Raw genomic sequence first — 18,445 nt, 5'->3', positions numbered from 1 at the left:
TGTTGAGGGTGAATGGAGACACTGAAGGACATTTGTATTGGTCACAGAACAAGTTGGAACAGGCATCTCCCTCACTACACTATGTCAGCTTCAGGGAGCAAAATCTGGCTTAATGCAAATGCCTTTATACCTCAGTCCATCTCGCCATTAAACTGTCTCTTTAACCACACAAATACACATACAGTCCAAATATGTGTAATTATGGCAGTTTTGTCCTCTGGTAACAACAACCTCTGTATACAAGTGAAAGCTAAATCAACAGCATGACCTCTTTTTATGTCATTCATCTGCTATCTAAAATTGAACGAGAAGGATCAGATGGTTCATCATACAGGATCCTTTCTGCATTCTGATTATAAAAGTGGAAGAGGAGAAAAGAATATTAATAAGAAGTCCAAGGTGTGTGGGTGCTTCTGCTTTCTTCTTGAGACAATCCTAGTGACTATTCCTTAAATCTCAGCCAACTTATTGTCTTTGGAGAGTAGGAGAAGGGTACTTGCCCATGTCTCTAATAACTGTGCAATGAGACTGATTACCATAGAAATGATATTCTAATTATTTTTCTTCTAAAAATTAAGTTGCATTATTTTAATCTCGCAAAGTTCTTAATAAAATGTGTCCCTGCCATTCGGTCCGGCATATTATAACTAACAGATTTCTATGATTTATAGATCTCAAGTGAGATTTCATGTTGACAGAGAAATTTGTTTTACCTGATTCTTTATATTTATAAAAATTGTTTTGTTAACACCCATATAAAATAAAAGCATAATTTTTAAGTATTCAGAATATATTTAATAATAGTTTAATCTCTTCACTATATTTTATCTACAAATGCATGCCAGAAATAAAATTATATGTATATACACATACATAAATATATGTTGTGCACATATAGACATTATTTTTCAAAAACAACAGAAAGCAAAACTGAATTTTTATGCAGATTGCATTGAAAATTTATTAGGCACTTTCACCCATTTCCTTTATTGCATTAGAATTTTTTATCCTTCTGCATATTTCCATTACAGTAGAACTTTTCCATTTAAAATCATATATCTACTGGAAACTGTTAGAGATTCCAATCATTACCTAACCTGTTAGCGTGATTCTTACAATGAACAGTTTCCTATTTTAGTCTACATTTTGTAGCTAAAATCAAACAACGCCGAGAAAGTTAGGTTTTTGTTAATGGGACATAAACTAGGGTCATCTTGGAAGAGGTATCCCCAACTGAGAAAATAGTTCATCAGATTGACCTCCAAGTCAGTGTGTGTGTGTGTGTGTGTGTGTGTGTGTGTGTGTGTGTGTGTGTTGTGAGAGGAATTTTCTTGATTCAGGTTTGATGTGGGAGGACCAAGATTACTAGTTGCAGTGCATTTTCTGGGCAGGTAATTATGCATTTTATGAAAACCGAGTAAGCCATGAGGAGGCACAGGCCAGTAAGCAGCATGGTCTCACCATGGAGGGCCTACTTTCATATTCCTGCCTCGAATTATTATTCTGATGTTCCTGAGTGGAAGACTGTGATTTGCAATCCAAGTATCCACTTCTTCCTCAATTTTCTTTGGTTATGGTCTTCATAACCAACTAGGAAAATGTAAAGCACACAAATGAAGCTCCTCCTCCTTCTAGATTGAAAAAAAAAATGAGGACCAAGGCACCAATGCATGAAGAAAAAGAACTTTTTATAGTTTCTTTCCATGATGAGATATATTTGGACAAAGTAAGGCAACCCATAACCTATCCATCCACCCCATCACTCTGTTTTATAAGGACACATGAGCCCATGTAAGCCATGATCCATGGTAACCCAACACGGAAAATCCTTTCTGTCTATTCACTACTGAAAGTTCATACTCTGAGCACTGTATGTCAGCAACACTGGAGTTTTAGAGGAGACTTTTTCAAACCATAGCTTTCAGTGCTTGTACCGCCAAAAAGCATGTCCTTTTGGTATAGAGAATACATTCTTTTTTAAATGTATAGGTTCCTGAAAATGTAATCTTACTCTAACATAATATTTGAAGTGTATATCCCAAATACTGTCTCTTTGAATTAAGCCTTAGGCACGATTCATCCTGATGTTACCTCTCTCCAGCTGGGCACTCCTAAAATCAAGTAAGTTATGTGTTTTCAAAATACACTGGTGGAAAAATATAACTTAACTATTCTAATTTAAATGTGAGCACTACAAAAGAAAGACGATATATCAGTTCTACAGTTACTCCAAAACCCAACAAGACAAGCAGTTTAATTTGAGCTTTGAGAATTATTTCCTTAGTGCATATTCTTTTTCTCCAAATATGTCAATGCCAACTTTGAGGTCCAAATATTTCAGGTTGCATAATTTCCATATCCTTTCTGGACACAGGCCATGTTTCTGCTTCCATGCATTGAATGCCTTGTAGTTTTTCTAAGCTAATAGTACATAAAGATGGAACTTGTCATCACTGAGACAAATACCTGAAGGGAACAATTTAAAAGGACGAAGGATTGATTTTCCCTAAGGTTTCCATGGATTTGGTCCAAGGTCAGCTGAATCCATTGTTTTAGACTTGCAGAAACATAGAGTACCATGGCAACAACAGTGTATTGCAAAGGCTACTCAATTCATGGTAGCCAGGAAACAAGAGTGAGAGACAGAGCAGAAATAAAATATCCTTTGGATTTGCTACTGCTAGAAACTGCTTATTCCATTTCTTACGGTAGGCACATCTTAAAGCTTCAAGAACACAAAAAGATATTAGTGCTGGAGAGAAAATTAAATCTTCAACATTTATGTCTATGAGAACATTGAATATTTAAGCCATACATTTTCTGTGATAGCGTAAGATACAGATACTCTGTTTCAAATAATACTCTGTAGTACCAGTTGCAATCATGCTTATAAGTGTAAGTCCAAAATTACCTTTAAGGTTCAAGTGCAGTTTTGGTGGGAGCTCCTGTGATTCACCATGCTATAGAGTAGTTATTCCAACACAAAGGGGAAGAATGGCAGCATGCTAACAAAGCAATGGACCCTGCATCCCCAATGCTAAATATCAATATCCAGAGTCATAATGCTGTGAGATCCTAAGGACTTGGGGAACCCCAAACCAGCTGAGGCTTTTCAAGCTGCACCCTACATTCTCTTTACCTTGAGCTAGCTCTGCTCATTCTCTAGTTTTCTCTGGTAGACAGTTGATATTCTAAATATCTTCAACATCTTTAGCATCTTTCTTGTAACTTGAAGCATTCCCTTCCCATGGCATTTCTGACACTACTCATATATCCTGGTCTCCCATGCATATTTGAAAAATTGGAAGCTTCCAAAACCATAACCTGTCTTTCCTCATTTCTACAAAATCAGTGCCACATAGATTCTTACAGAGTTTACCAGCTAAAGCAGTAGACACTTCTATTTGTTTCAATATTTAAAGATTCATTTATTTTGTTATTTTTGATGGATGAGTGTTTTGCCTACATATTTGTATGTGCACCAAATGTGGGGCTGATACTTTCAGAGGTTTGAAGAGGGCATCATATCCCTTGGGTCTGGAGTTATAGGCAGTTGTGAGCTGCCAGGTGTATGCTGTAGATAATGAACCTATGTCCTTTCTAAGAACAAGTGAGTACTCTTCCTGTTCTAATCACTGAAAAAACTCTCCATCCCCAGCTCATCCTTTTGACCATGGTCCCAGAAGCTTTTGAATATTTACATTATTGAAGATGAAGAAAAGTTTCCCTAGATATCCTCTTTAGAAATATACTTCTGAGCGTTCATCTCCAAACCAAATCAATCTCTCTCTCTCTCTCTCTCTCTCTCTCTCTCTCTCTCTCTCTCTCTCTCTCTTATTTTTTATTTTTATTTTTATTATTTTTTTTTGTTTTTTTTTTTTTTTGAGGCAGGGTTTCTCTGTGTAGCCCTGGCTGTCCTGGATCTCACTCTGTAGACCAAGCTGGCCTCGAACTCAGAAATCCACCTGCCTCTGACTCCCAAGTGCTGGGATTAAATGCGTGTGCCACCATGCCCTGTGAAACCAAATCTTTCAAAATCTTGAGTCAGTAGTAGGTAGGACTTGGTCAGTTCTTAATATGCATTGGCCTTGTTGTATTTCACAGCAACCCTTCCTGACTTCTGAATTTTACAATCTTTCAGACATTATCACACCATACAAATCATCAGTATCAATTTTTTGTCAGTCAGACTTTTCTTTTCTGACAAACACCTGAGAGAAACAATGTTTAAAGATGGATCCATTTTGCCTGTGATTTCAGAGGATTTGGTTTAGGTAAAGCTGGATATATTTGCATTGATCTTGAGGAAGTCTAGAAGCTAATAATGGTGAAAGTGCATGGCTGAAACTTCATGGGAACTGAGAAGTGGAGGGGAAAGGAAAGCAAGACCAGGTAGGAACCAAAAGAGTAATGTTGGGATGGATTTTAAGCATTCAATATGTGAGCTCATATATTAGACAGAATAGCCAAACCATAATAGGCATCTACTGTCAACCATTTGATATAGTGAAAGATGAATCTAACATAAAGACTCTACTAACCTATAAATAGAATTTTCTCTAGATATTTTCCTAGGGTGTAGAGATTCTATGATACTTTCCTTGACATATGAAAGTAACCACACTTCCATGTTCTAAGATATAGGTTTGCAGTACTAACTCCAGGGACATCTAAAATCTCTCCATTTGTGGTTCTGCTGACAGTGACAGAGGTGACTTACTGCCACAGATGAACCTCACTTGGGTCCTCGATCCATGGGTAAAACTCGGGTTCCGGTTACAGGTGGGCAAAGGAGTCAGCAAAAGTGGGGTGACAGACTCGACACAAGGGAGTGTGGTTCTGAATGTAATTTGTCAAATCGAGCATCAAACTTTTTATACAGAAGAAAATAGGGAAGTTAGGTGACACACCAGCAAGGTACAATGAGGTTACCGGATGCTTACATAAAGCAGATGAAAGCAAACACAGAAGGACTAGCAGGAACCAACTGGGATAAAATTCAATGTTAACAACTGGAATCAAAAGCAGCTCCACCTAAGGTCCACTTAATCTTATTAATCAGGGGCAAGGGCTGCATGCCCTTGCCATAGTTCCCATTCTAGTCTATTGTATAGTCCACCTCCCCGTTAGGCCATAGTAAATTCTTGTGTATGGGTGTAACTCAGCTATCTATAGTATCTACTCTGGTTCCTCCTTAGATAGCAAACTTCCTTCTTCCTAGATAATGGTAAATTCCTGTGTAGGGCAGTGACTTAGCTATCCATGCCCAGGGTTGGCTCAAGGACTGCCTAGAATCTAACTTATCTATATGTCAAATAGAGGCACTTATAATACAGCAATATTAAAGGAAAGCACACAGATCCATTTACCACTAAAGCAAGCACATTGGAGCATTCATTATACAGGATGCCACATTTCCAGGAGACTAAATTTTCATGAACTTTTTGCCTCAGGACAGCGCCCAGGTTTTTGGGGCTTGTCTCGCTTGTCACTACTGGAGTGGATGTAGCAACCTACACCCACTTGAGCAATACACTAGAATGCAGGAGAGAGTGAAAGAACCTAGTGGGGAAACCCCCACTCAATTCCCAATCCGGTGTGCACCCAAGAATCACGAACAGACAACCATCTTGATGTAAAAACACAAGGTAGTTTAATGGCGGAGCTCCGGATGGAAAAGAATCGAAACATATCTCACACAGGAGACAGTGGTTTCGACCAAGAGGCTTGGAAGCTAGGGGTTTTTATAGAAAAAGGGGCTGGGGCTGGGGGAGGAATTTGCTCGGTTTCACATGACTGGTCCATTTAAACATCAGCAGCCTGTTAACATTTAACTTAGGTCAGAAGGGCAGGGATAGGGAGGCACCAGGCCAGTCTGGCATGTCATTCTCTTTATCTCTTTGTCTTTATGGCCAAGCAGCCTCAGGACTGTCTTAATGACAGGGCCTGCTCAGGCATGTCCTGGCCTGTTCTGCTATGTTCTCAGCCCCAGGTTTCAAAGCTCACAAACAACTCTTTGGTCTATTTGACATACATTGCATGAATCACAAGTCTCAAGTTTTATTTTCTTTCAAGAGAAGCTTGTAATCGCAGTGCACACTGATCCCTGAGTTTTCACAGATGACTTAAGCCCTATACTGTAAGCCATTTCTTATCACTCTAGACATGAGATGAGTATAGAAGCCTCAGTATATCTCCAAAGTATTTTTAGATCATTCTCCCATTGTTTTATTTAGCACCTTTCTTTCCTTATTAAACTCCCAATCAATTAATTGCTTTGCCATGCCATTGGTTATTTCTCCTGAAAATACGTTTTAATTTTCATACGACCTGACTAACAATGTTGTAACTCTTTACCTTTCCTTCTCTAGAGACAAAAAAAAACTTAAACTCTTTGTTTTTCCCATCTTCTGTTGTACTACAGTGAAGAGAAGATAGCAAAATGTCTTACACACCTCCTTGGATATTCTTATGCTTAGATTTCTCCCACCAAGTACCCTAATTCATAGCTTCAGTTTCTGCTCTCCATAAAACCTTAAGTAATGTATATAACTGAACAGAGTTTTAGGAATTATGAAATGGAAGTTCTTTCTATGGCTTCTAAAGTCATGTCTCCCATTTTTTGTTTGGAAGTTCATCAGAAATGTCTTTGATATTTCCACTAACAGGCTGTTTGTTGGTACTGAAGTAACCTAATAAAATAGGGCATTCTTCATAGCTTTTTCTCTTATAAACAATCTCATACTTAATGATATACCTAACAACAGAGAACTTTTTATCTTTTCTCCATTTTTCTACAGCCACATGCATCTCCTTAGGATGTGTTATAACAACACTCCATCTGCTAGTGCAAATTTCCTTCTTGTCAGTGATGATAAAACTATTGAACACTAACTCAGTAATATGTCAAGAATTTAGATTTATTCAACACTAAGGTTTCAACACTCAAGGATCTAATCTGTTAGGGAATTGTTGTTATTCCCTCCTTAAATGGCAGAAGAAAGAGACAAAATAAGGAATTTCTTTCTTGATACACAGTTAGGGTGAGGACACCTAATCTCATTGATGAATCAATTGAACTCATGATCCAATCACTTTCAAAACCCTTGGATTTTGATATTACTGTGCTAGTCATGTCTGAATTATGGGAGAGTGGGTAGGTACATTCACAGCATAGCTGCCCATTATGATATCCTCCCGGATCAAAGAAAATTTCTTCCATTTTTCTCAACTGAACAGTCAAGGGAGCCTTTCTCAGCTAATCAGCCTGACAAGTTCTCTTTATGAAAAAATCAGTCATCTTCGGTATCCTGAGACCTGGCTGTGCACACTACAAGTATGCAAAACAAGGATGAGTGGAGAGAGAATTTAAACTCATTATCAGGTTCCCTATCATTTTCCAGTCTCCCACTGCATCAGCTCACATCAGTGGAAATCACCTGGTTATTTTAAGATTTTAGATACTCTATCTGAGTACGACAACCTTGCACGTTTACCACAGAAATTTGGAGTGTTTTTTCCTACCTCTGTTCCTTGTACTATGGCTAGATAGCATTACATGGTCTTTATTTTACTCTTAATGGCTTCGTGATTTATAGCACAGAGTTTGTGCATACCACACTACAGCAAGAAATTCTGGATCCACTTTCTTGTGCCACATTTCTTTCTCAACCTTTGTAAGCCACTTGTTTTCTCTCCGTTTCAGATTCATCTCTATAACATGGTTATCATGGAAACAAATACATTGTTAAAATTACTAGATTTTAAGCAATTCTTGTCACAAAGAAAGCTCTTAATAAAGATTAGATCATTGTTGTTACTATGGCAACACTCTGGGTCATGCTGCATTAACATATCCCTCCTTACTTTGGGCACTGTTGCTCTTAAAAAAATTTATTCTCTTTGTGTTATTGATCATAGCTGTCCATGCAAGAGAAAGGTATCTGAAGCCACTAAAAAAATGCTATGATATCTCTTATCTTTTCTATACAGCTCTCAAACAATATGGAAAATAAAAGTATGTCAGATGGAGACCAAAGCACTGTCTGTATTGACTGGTAAGAAAGAACCTGTCCCAGTGAATGACTGGAATAGTTCCCCTATAGAAGAACTGTGCAGAAGAAAAATGGAGCTTAGAGGACAACATCGCCAATTCTTCCCAAATTCATTAGCTTGACAAATTCTTCTTCTACTCCTGTCATAGAATCATGAGGCAGATGATCAACAACATCCTTGTGCTCACAAATATGCCCGTTAATGAAAAGAACTTCTATCAAGAAGCAGAGAGAAATTGTTGTTTTCATCTTGATCATGGGTTTATTACTGGTCAACCCATCATAAAATTCTTCCTTTTTTTATTTTTATTTTTTCTGGTGGTTCTGAAAATTTAAAGAGCATCTCATATTACAGATAAAGTATAGCATTTATTATACTCCTGGGTCTTTTAATAGAATAATATTGTGTTCTCAGAGACAGAGTTTCAGTATTAACAAGGATAGCAGTCATATTTTAAGACCTAGATATAAGATAATGCTAGATCACTCAAAATATCTGCATGGAAATCTAAGCATCAGGTAACTGCTAGTTAAGAGAAAGATTTTTCTGGTACTTTATAAATACTTTTCAGTGCTCACTAATATTAATTTACTATGACTGACATATAATCACCTCATTCTATATTATTCTGATATTTCATTAAACTCTTCAGGACTTTTCTGTGTTTTGTCTTTTCCCATTAAATCTTGGAGCTACTTTGCATGTCTGTTCTTCCTTTAAAGGTGAATGTGGTTCATGATCAAAGCAATGAACTACATATTGTAGCTGTATTTCAAACGCATGCTTTTAGGTGCTAGATTTGAAATGAAGAAGAGACTGCTCAGTGTTCTTTCAGTAATTGCCAGTCCCTCCCACATCTATAGTAACGCAATAACCTGAATAGTAGGTTGGTACTGTACTTGAATACATTTAATTTTTTTTCTTCATGAATGAAGCAATGTTTGCAAAGAATATGAACCTATATTTGACTACTAAGCTCCAGTTGATAATATGGATATTGATTTAGGTGCCCTCCTCATTAGTCTAGAATGAAGAATCAATGTCTCCATTTATTGTTTGTGGTAAGAAAAATAGAGCCAACTCTAAATTTCTGTGAATGAAGATAAGTTGTATGCTAATATTTCAAAGCTGTAATTAGTCCATACATAATCTAATGTGGCATAATAGCATGAAGGTCAAAGACAGAAATGCAGTTTAGGTTTGTCATAAGTCCCAAACCTAACTATATCAGATTAAGTAATATTAAAAATATAAATCCTCAGGCATGTTTGAAGACTAAGTGCAAATATTAATAGTATTAGTCAAATATTCTGTTTTTATCTGTCAATTTTATGTGTATTGATCACAAGTTTATTTCTTTTCATTTCCATGATTTGTAAATTCTAGAATTTATAACATATGCCTCATATTTTGGGTCTCTAGCATGTATCTGTTCCTTGTTATGTGACTGTTCATAGTCAGAATAATTTATGAAAATTTAATGAAAGAAGAGAGTTGCAAAACTCCAGATGATAAAGAATTCTAAAATTAAGAGATATAAATGTTTGTGAGGTTGTAGTCAAAGATTTTTCACTTACTACAGCTTCTGATTGATAGTCTTAGTCATGGGAATTCTAATTAGTGTTCAGTCATTAATGAGCTCTACATCAATTAAGAAACTATTCCTATGTAGTCACAGTAATTTTCCCAGACTCTTTTCCCACCTGGTATGTTTTTCTTTATATAGACCATTGGTTTGCATCATTTGAAATCTATTCTCAAGGATTCTCACTCAATAAAGTTACCTCAATATCCTTTCTTTTTTTTTTTTTTTTTTTAGAGTTTGAACCTTATTTCAATTTATTTATTTATTTTTTATAATTCTTCAAAAACATAGTAGCTAAGAAAAATGGAATTATCTTGGTGATCTTCTGGGAAGGCCATCTCTGTGGTGCTTGATTTTGTTACCAGTGGCAATTTTCTGAGAACACATTTACTGAGTACAAGAAAAAATTGGCAGAACGGCTAAGGACAAAAACACCCAACACCTCTCCGGCAGAGCTGAAAGACATGGTGGAGAAACACTTGGACTTTGCCTCTAAGTGCTGCTCTATAAACTCACCTCCTCAATATCCTTTCTACTCTTCTTGTTTTGACAAAGATTCTCTTTAGCCTGGCTAGCCTAGAACTTCCTATGCAGCTTAGGCTGGCCTATAATTCAAAGAGACTGCCTGCCTTTGCTTTCAGAGTGCTAGATTAAAGTGATCAGGCCTGGTCCTGCCAAGTAATCTTTTAAAATGGTAACCTCTTTTCAAAATTCTCTCTTACTTTTCAGTATTATCCATTGTGTTTATTACTGTGTAAGGATTTATAGACTTTAATGGTTTTAGTATAGTCTATTCCTCCTCTCTTGAACTTTTAATGAGGGAGGATTTTTTTCTTTTCTACTGATGAAAATTCAGAGTCCTTTAAAAATCTTAAAAACTAGAAATTTAAAAAATAATTTAAAACTATGAATAGTTGCATGTAACTTAGTCTAACTACAGTTAATCATGAATCAACAACAGATAATGATTTAAAGGCATTTGAACTGTTTAGTTTACTTTTACAAATATATTAATTCAATGATTAGTAAAGCATAGAAATTCAAATCAAATTCTATACCATAAGCCTTCATTCTTTTTCTTATTTACTTTAAATTTCTATCTAAAACCTGTCTATCATCTATCTATCTGTCTATCTATCTATCTATCTATCATATATCTGCCTATCTATCATTTATCTATCATCCATATATCTATTCTACTATATTTGCTTGTAACAAGTTGTTTAAGTGCATGCTTATCTGGAGGACGGGTGAAGACATAACAGCATATTCCTAAAAGAACTAAGTAACTCCTCCAAGGTATAGCATGTTATGGATGGTGCACTGACTTCTCTGTAGTATGAATGTTGAAGAACCTAGACTGCTTCTCAGGCACAGTGTTTAGATTGTTTTGTATTCTGACTTTCAATGAAGACTGGTAACAAGTTACTGATTTGTGTTTCAAACACTGTGGGAAGTTGGTTCCCACAACATCTGCACAAGCTCACTGCCTTAGGGAAGATATAAACGGAAACTATGTTGGTACATCCATATTGTAAGTGATTATAGAGACTCTCACCCTTTTTGATAGTCTCCTTTGGGGAGGAAACTGTGCAATAGCATACATAAAAACATACACAAACAAGCACATAGACAGGGAAAGAATTGTTGATCATGTAAAGAGAAAGGGAATGTGCCATTTACCCCTGAGCCTTACTTTAAGTGATATTTTTCATGCTTTTAATGTAAAGTGTGTGACAATAGATACTCCAAAATAGTTTATATTTCAACTAGTTAAAATATCTTCCCTATATAGTTGCCCATAGCTAGAATAAAATGATATGACACTGGGATTTATTCTTAAACATTTATTTTGCTGAAATAAAACTCCCCTGAAGGTATTGACACATAGTAGATATATCCACACTTACATCAGAGTGAAGGAGCTTGAAACACACTGCTATCCTGTGGTAAGAAAAATCTCTTGTAGACATTCACCAGAACTACATAACATTTTAGTGTATGTTAAGATATCATTGTTTTATCTGAGGCAAGGCAGTCTAAAACTCATGACTATAGTCCAAGCTGGCTTTGAATTCTTGGGACCTGTTGACTCAACCTCCTATGTGTAATTAAAAAAAAAAATGTACATGACTTTAACTTTGAAAATTTGATATTTTATGTCATTTACTTGTTAAAATATAAATCCAGCATTATCTTTACTACAGAGGTATCTTATTGGCTTGGAACTTAGAAATTGATGGTTAATTTAAAAAGTCTTAGAGAATAATTATTGGTTAACAACATTAAGCTTTTAGTGTAGAATACATTAATCCCCATTTTAGCAATCCATAATCAGAAATTAATAGAATTAGTGAATAAGCTTCACAAATTCAGAGATTGTGGCCTATAAATAATGCCTTCAAAGCAGCAACACTTAATGCTTGGTCAATTTTAGACTTGGTATTCTGTTAACACTTGATGAACTGGCTTAGAAGCATAGAATTAATGATTTCTACTTTTTAATTAACATGATAAACACTGTGAACTTCTAATATATTTCACTTGTGATTTACAGTTTAGGTACTGAATCTTTTCCTCTTATTAGTGGCTTGTTTTTTCTCTCCTAGATTCTCTGAATCACTTCTTTGTTAGTTCTCATATAAGTACACAATTTTCGACTCCTTGGGCCTTTTCCATGCAGTTATATGAAGATTGACAACTGGGTGCATATAGTAAGATACTTCTATATACTAAAAACATATTTAATTTTAGGGTGACATGACAAATTTAACTAGTTTATTATTAGAATAGCCACATTCTGTCTGTGAACATTTTGTTACAGCACATGGATTGACACTTTCTCAAACAATCTAGTTCTTGCCTTACTCTGACTTTTGGTGTATATTATGATCTGAACATTGCAAAATCAAAATTTGTAGAGAACTTAAATATTTCTGAAATGTATCTGCACAGCTAGCTGTTTCTCCCACTGAGGCCAGACAAGAAAGCAGAGTTAGGGAACACACTCCACATACAGGCAACAGCCCCTGATCCAGTTCTTCAGAACCAACAGGAAGACAAGCCTGTACATCTGCTACATATAAGGGTTGGGGGGAAGGCCCAGGCCATGTATGCTCTTTGATTGTTGGTTCCATCTTTGAGAGCCTCCAAGGGTCCAAATTAGTTGACTCTGTTGGTCTTCCTGAGGAGTTACTTCCCCTTAGGAGTCATTATTCGTTCTCCCAACTCTTCCATAAGTTTTCTCAAGCTCTGTCCAGTGTTTGGCTGTGGGTCTCTGCGTCTGTCCTACTCAGCCGCTGAATGGAGCCTCTCAGAAGACAGCCATGCTGGGTTTCTGCCTGCAAGCATAAAAGGATATCGTTAATAGTGCCTGGAATTGGTGCTTGCCCATGGGATGGGTTTCTACTTGAGCTGGTTATTGATTGGCCATTCCCTCAGTCTCTGATCCAGCCCCTGTTCCTGCATTTCTTGTAGGCAGGATACATTTTGAGTTGAAAGCTTTAAGGGTGGGTTAGTGTCCCTATAGCTCCACTGGGGTTCCTGTTTGGCTATAGGAGGTAGCTCCTTCAGGTTCTATCTACACTTCTATGAGTCTCAGATAAAGTAACTCCCAATGATTCTTGGGAGCTTCCCCTATCTCAGGTTCCCTAATATGTCCTCGACATGCCCCCATCTCCCCGACCCTTCCGGTTGCATATTTCCATTCATTCATTTTTATTATTACATTTTAAAAAATTATTTTATTTATTTACATTTCTGATGTTGCCCTGCTCTGGCCCTCCCTCCCACAATTCTTCATCCTATTTCCAGTCCCTTGTGCCTCTGAGATGGTGTTCTCTCTACCCCTGAGGCATCCTCCTTCCCTGGGGCCTCAAGCCTCTATAGGATTAGTCGCATCCTTTCCTGTTGAGGCCAGACAGTGTAATTCCCTGCTGTATATGTGCTAGGGAACGTGGAACAGCCCTGGTATGCTATTTGGTTGCTGGCTCAGTCTCTGGGAGCTCCCAGTGATCTAGGTTAATTGAAGCTTTTGGGCTTCCCATGAGATTGCCATCCCCTTCAGCTCCTTCAGTCCTCCCCATAACTCTTCCACAGGGGTCCCCAACATCAATCCAGTGATTGGCTCTAAGTGTCTGCATCTGTCTCGGTTAGCTGCTGGTAGGGCCTCTCAGAGGACAGCAACTCTAGGCTCCTTTCTGTAAGTACTTTATAAAAACTGTTTCAGGCTTTGGTGTCCTCTCTCCCCACATGAGATGGGTCCCAAGTTGGATCTGTCACTAGACAGCCTTTCCTTCAGTCTCTGCTCCATTTTTTTTTTTTTGTCCCTGAATTTCTTTTAGACAGGAGCAATTCTGGATCAGAAAAATTGACAGTGGGTTGATAACACTGTCCCCCCACTGGGGGCCCTGTCTATCTACTGGCCTTGGTCTCTTCAGGTTCCCTCTCCCACTGTTGGGCATTTCCACTAAGATCATCCCCACTGAGTCCTGGGAATCTCTCACATGCCAGGTTACTGGAATTTATCCCCCACCCCAAACCCAAGATGCTGGATATTTCCATTCATTCTCCTGGTCCACTGGGCTTCTCTTCTGTAACCCCAGCCCCACCCAACTCCCCTTCTTTTCCCTTCCTCTCCCCTTTCCCACACAGGTCCCTCCCACCCTCTGCCTCTCCTGGTTATTTGGTTCCCCCTCCTATTCTAGGTATTGAAGGATCCTCACTTGGGTCCCCCTTCTCGTTTCTTACAGTCTGTGGGTTGTATCTTGGATACTATATGAATTTTTGGCTAATATCCACTTATCAGTGAGTACATACCATGCATGTCCTTTTGGGTCTGGGTTCCCACACTCAGGATTATGTTTTCTAGTTCTATCTATTTCCCTGACAAACTCATGATGTCCTTGTGTTGTATAAATGAACCACATTTTCTATATCTATTCTTTTGTTGAGGGACATCTGTGTCGTTTCCAGCTTCTGGCTATTATGAACATAAGGCTGCTATGAACATAGTGTAGTATGTATCCTTGTGGTAAAGTGGAACATCTTTTGGGTGTATGCCCAGGAATGGTATAGATATGTCTTTAGATAGAGCTATATCCCGTTTTCTAAGGAATTGCCAAATTGATTTCCAGAGTGGTTGTCCAGTTTGCAATCCCACCAGTAATGGAGTGTTACTTTTTCTAAATTCCCTTGCCAGCATCTGCTCTCACTTGAGTTTTTGTTCTTCTCCATTCTGATTGGTACAAGGTAGTATCTCAGGGTCATTTTGATTTGCATTTCCCTAAGGACTAAGGACTTTGAACATTTCTTTGAGTGTTTCTCTCTCATTCGAGATTCCTCTGTTGGGAATTCTCTGTTTAGCTCTGTACCCCTGTTTTTAATTGGGTTATTTGTTTTTTGGAGGTTAAATTCTTGAGTTCTTTATACATTTTGGATATTAGACCTCTAGCAGTAGTAGGGTTCATGATGATCTGTTTCCAATCTGTAGGTTGCTGATTTGTCCTATTGGTGGTGTCCTTTGCCTTACAGAAGATTTTCATTTTAGTGAGATCCCATTTATCAATTATTGATCTTAGAGCCTGAGCCATTGGTGGTCTGTTCAAGAAATTTTCTCCTGTGTCAATGAGTTCAAGGCTCTTTCGTACTTTCTCTTCTATTAGATTCAGTGTACCTGGTTTTATGTTGAAGTCCGTGATCCACTTGGAGTTGAGATTTGTGCAATTTCAAATTTTTAATTTGAAATTTTGTATCTATTTTCATTCATCTACAAGCATACTGCCAATTAGTCCAACACCATTTATTAAAGATGCTTTCTTATTTTTACTCTGTGGTTTTTGGTCCTTTGTTAAAAATCAAGTGACCATAACAGTGTGAGATTTTTTTTCTATTACATTTATCCACCTCTCTGTCTCTGTACCAATACCATGAAGTCTTTAGGTCTTCATCACTACTACTCTGTAGTACAGCTTGAGGTCAATTATGGTGATTCCCTCAGAAGATCTTTTACTGATGTGAATTGTTTTGGCTTTCCTGGATTTTTGTTTATACATATGAAATTGAAAATCGGTCTTTTTATATCTGCAAAGAATTATGTTGGAATTTTGGTAGTGATTCCATTGAATCTGTAGATTGTAATAAGAAATCCATTTTTCCCAGGGTTAATAGTACCTATTCATGAGCATTGAATATCTGTCTATCTTCTAATATCCTCCTCAATTTTTTTCTTCAGGGATTGCTTAGTAAGATTTACACCAAAATATTTTATATTATTTGTGGTTATTGTGAAGGGTTTTTGTTTCCCCTAATTTCTTTCTCAGACTGTTATCATTTGTATAAAAGAAGGCTAGTAATTTGTTTAAGTTAAGTTTATATCCAGCCACTTTGCTGAAGTTGTTTATCAGCTGTAGAAGTTCTCTGGTGGAATTTAGGGAGCCACTTATGTATGCTATCATATCATCCACAACAGTGACAGTGTGACTTTGTCCTTTCCAAATTCTATAGACTTGATCTCCTTTTGTAGTTTAGTTGCTCTAGCTAGAACTTCAAGTTCTATATTGAATGGATAGGGAGAGAGTGGGCAGTCTTGTCCCTGATTTTTCTCCATTTAATTTGATGTTGACTGTTGGTTTGTTGTATAGTGCTTTTATTATGTTTAGGTATGTGACATGCATTCTGGATCTCTCCAAGACTTTTAATATGAAGGGTAGTTGTATTGTATTAAAGGTTTTTCAGCATCTACTGAGATGATCTTGTGACTTTTTTCTTTGAGTTTGTTTTTGTAGTGGATTACATTGATGAATTTCTATATTAATTATGTTGAATGATGTTTTTTGATGTGTCCTTGGATTCAGTTTGTGAGAATGTTATTGAATATTTTTGCATTGATATTCATAAGCAAAATGTGTCTGAAGTTCTCTTTCTTTGTTGGGTCTTTGTGTGGTTAAGTATCAATGTAACTGTGGCTTCATAGAATGTATTATGTAGTATTTCTTCTATTTCTGTTTTTTTGCTTTTTCTAAAATGTGGTACATTTACGCAATGGAGTACTACTCAGCTATTAAAACGAATAAATTTATGAAATTCCTAGGCAAATGGATGGACCTGGAGGGCATCATCCTGAGTGAGGTAAAACAATCACAAAGAAACTCACACAATATATACTCACTGATAAGTGGATATTAGCCCAGAAACTTAGTATACTGGAGATATAAGTTACAAGTTGCAAAACACATGAAACTAAAGAAGAACGAAAACCAAAGTGTGGACACTTTGCCCCTTCTTAGAATTGGAAACAATCACCCATAGAAGGAGTTACAGAGACAAAGTTTGGAGCTGAGACAAAAGGATGGACCATCTAGAGACTGCCATATCCAGGAATCCATCCCATAATTAGCCTCCAAACGATGACACCATTGCATACACTAGCAAGATTTTGCTGAAAGGACACTGATATAGCTGTCTCTTGTGAGACTAGGCCGGGGCCTAGCAAACACATAAGTGATGCTCACAGTCAGCTATTGGATGGAGCAGAGAGCCCCCAATGGAGGAGCTAGAGAAAGTATCCAAGGAGCTAAAGAGATCTGCAACCCTGTAGGTGCAACAACATTATGAACTAACCAGTACCCCTGAGCTCGTGTCTCTAGCTGCATATGTATCAAAAGATGGCCTAGTCGGCCATCACTGGAAAGAGAGGCCCATTGGACACGCAAACTTTATATGCCCCAGTGCAGCGGAATGCCAGGGCCAAAAGATGGGAATGGGTGGGTAGGGAAGTGGGGGGGAGGGTATGGGGGACTTTTGGGATAGCATTCTAAATGTAATTGAGGAAAATACATAATAATAAAAAATATTTTAAAAAAAGTAGTGCTATTAGCTTTACTTGGAAGGTCTGGTAGAATTCTACACTAAAATCATCTGGCCTTGGTCTTTTTTCAATTCAGAGGTTTTGAATGACTGCTTCCATTTCCTCAGGGTGTATGGAGCTGTTTAGATAGTTTACCTAATTTTTGATACAAGGTATCTGTCTAGAAAAATCATTCATTTCATTTAGATTTTCCACTTTTGTTGAATATTGGCTTTTGTAGTAAAACATGATGATTTTTTAATTTCCTCAGTATCTGTTGTTAGTTCTCTCTTTGTGTTTCTGATTTTGTTAATTTGGTTACCGTCTCTGTGCCCTTTAGTTAGATTGGCTAAAGGTTTATCAATCTTGTTGATTTTTTTCAAAGAATCAGCTCTCAGTTTTGTTGATTCTTTATACTGTTCTCTTTGTTTCTAATGGGTTGATTTTAGCCCTGAGTTTGACTGTCTCCTGTGTCTACTCCTCTTGTGTTTGTTTGCTTCATGTTGTTCTAGAGATGGCAAGTGTGCTGTTAAGTTGCTAGTATAGGATCTCTCCAATTTCTTTATGAAGGCACTTAATGCCTAATGTTATTGAAGGTCAGCCTTAGCTGGTGGTGATCTGATACAATGCATAAAATTCTTTCAATCTTATTCTATCTGTTGAGGCTTGTTTTATGTCCAGTTATTTGGTCCATTTGGAGAAGGTTCCATGAAGTGCTGAGAAGAAGATATATTCTTGGGGTGAAATATTCTCTAGATATTTGTTAAATCCATGTGGTTTACAATATCTATTAGTTTCCCTGTGTCTCTGTTTAGTTTCTCTTTCAAAGACTTGACCATAGGTGACAGTAAGGTGTTAAAATCTCTCACTATTACTGTATGAGGTTCAGTGTATGTTTTGAGCTTTAGTAAAGTCTCTTTTACAACCGTGGGCACCCTTGTACTTGGGTAATAGATTTT

At 37.2% G+C, this 18,445-nt stretch overlaps 1 long non-coding RNA gene across 1 annotated transcript in view; it reads left to right on the top strand.

The window, feature by feature from the left end:
* The window catches only part of 1700019L22Rik, a 799,537-nt gene that overhangs the window by 368,285 nt on the left and 412,807 nt on the right, over window positions 1–18,445 (top strand). Inside the window, exon 4 of the long non-coding RNA XR_003947392.1 lies at window positions 7,993–8,057. This is a non-coding gene — a long non-coding RNA (RIKEN cDNA 1700019L22 gene). The remainder of the gene's footprint in view (window positions 1–7,992; window positions 8,058–18,445) is intronic.

Source organism: Mus musculus, chromosome 8 (assembly GCF_000001635.26).
Source record: "Mus musculus strain C57BL/6J chromosome 8, GRCm38.p6 C57BL/6J".
NCBI classification, from domain to species: domain Eukaryota; kingdom Metazoa; phylum Chordata; class Mammalia; order Rodentia; family Muridae; genus Mus; species Mus musculus.
The sequence above is the reverse complement of the archived record's forward strand: the minus strand, read 5'-3'. Positions and strand labels throughout refer to the sequence as shown.